The sequence below is a fragment of the Aplysia californica genome, unplaced genomic scaffold, assembly GCF_000002075.1.
Source record: "Aplysia californica isolate F4 #8 unplaced genomic scaffold, AplCal3.0 scaffold00140, whole genome shotgun sequence".
Lineage (NCBI taxonomy): Eukaryota > Metazoa > Mollusca > Gastropoda > Aplysiida > Aplysiidae > Aplysia > Aplysia californica.
Genome location: NW_004797410.1, coordinates 94,086 through 95,524, shown reverse-complemented (window position 1 = coordinate 95,524; position 1,439 = coordinate 94,086).

The window sequence follows — 1,439 nt, the reverse complement described above, 5'->3', positions numbered from 1 at the left end:
TGTGTGTGTGTGTGTGTGTGTGTGTGTGTGTGTGTGTGTGTGTGTGTGTGTCATATGTGTGCATGTATCTATTTTGTGTTTTTGTGTCAGCGTATGTATGTTTTTCTGAGTCTGTGTGTGTGTGTGTGTCTGTGCGTGTAACTGTGTTTGCTATCGTCTTTCTCCTCTTGATAAAGCAGTGAAAATAAAATTCACAATTGGTTAAGCGATTGGTAATTTAAAAAATATTTAAAAAAACGGACGCAGAGGTAGCCATGCTACTAGTCTCGTTATAGCAAAGAAGAAACGACGTAGGAATAAGGGGAATTTGCATGATCATCAATACAAACAATACCTCGTGTACTGCTGGACTAAATAACCACTACTTCAATGCCAGGGACACAAAAAAACCCCTCAAAGATAAAAAAAAAAGTACTATCTGAACTGCATTAGTTATTTTTTAGAACCGTTCGACTCTAAATAAGAGACTTTCAGGGTTGTACTGTAGATCTAGGCCCTTGTTGTCATGGGGTAAATAGACTGCCTTCAATACAAAGACCGACCCCGAGCGGACTCTTGCGTAAATCAACAAATGAGTTTCTCTCCCAGAAATTTCCTTGACCAACAAACTATTTACTGAACTCTAAATATGAGGCAGTGACTGGGTAAATAGTCAATAATTGGTTACCAAATCAACGGCACATATGTTAGGAATACGTTAATAGTATTTTGCATTCCTTTACAAAAAAACAAACCTTCAGCAATGGTTGTGGATAAAACTATGTGGCTCATTACTAACGAATTGCAACAATCAAAGAGAAAATTAACATGGGCATGCCATGAAGTAAAAATTAGTACTAACTGGGCGCACGCACAAGGTAGAACAATCTTGAGTACACTGTTTGGAATTACACAAGTCAGCAGTATAGTAAAATGATAACCAAACAGCTGTGGGAACCCAGGCTAGATGCCGGTAAACTGTGATTAATAATCAAATCAAAGACTGACGTCCGTACATGGGTCACATAATCATCATCTATAGTTCATCAACAGGGACTACGCCAGCCAACCTAAAAAAACAACAACCCAAACAACCCAAACTGTCCAGTTATGGCAAGTAGATCATAAGTTTGGAAATCAAGAACAGACTTCCACATAACATATATATATCATTAGACCCTCTAAAAACAGTCGTACAAATAAACGTGTGGACAAAAACAGAACAGAGAAGAAGACACAAAGTTTCCACGCGCAAATAACTGGTCATCAAAGACAAGGACAGACTCCAAACACACATGAGGCCCACGTCCAGAAATTACACAAACGAACAATTAAAAAAACCCTCGAAGCTCGGGGGTGCAAATAATTGGTGATCAAAACAAGGACAGACTCCGAACACACATGGGCAGGGCCCAGCGAGAAGTGGACACTCGGGGATGTTGGGGAGGGGGGGGGGGGGG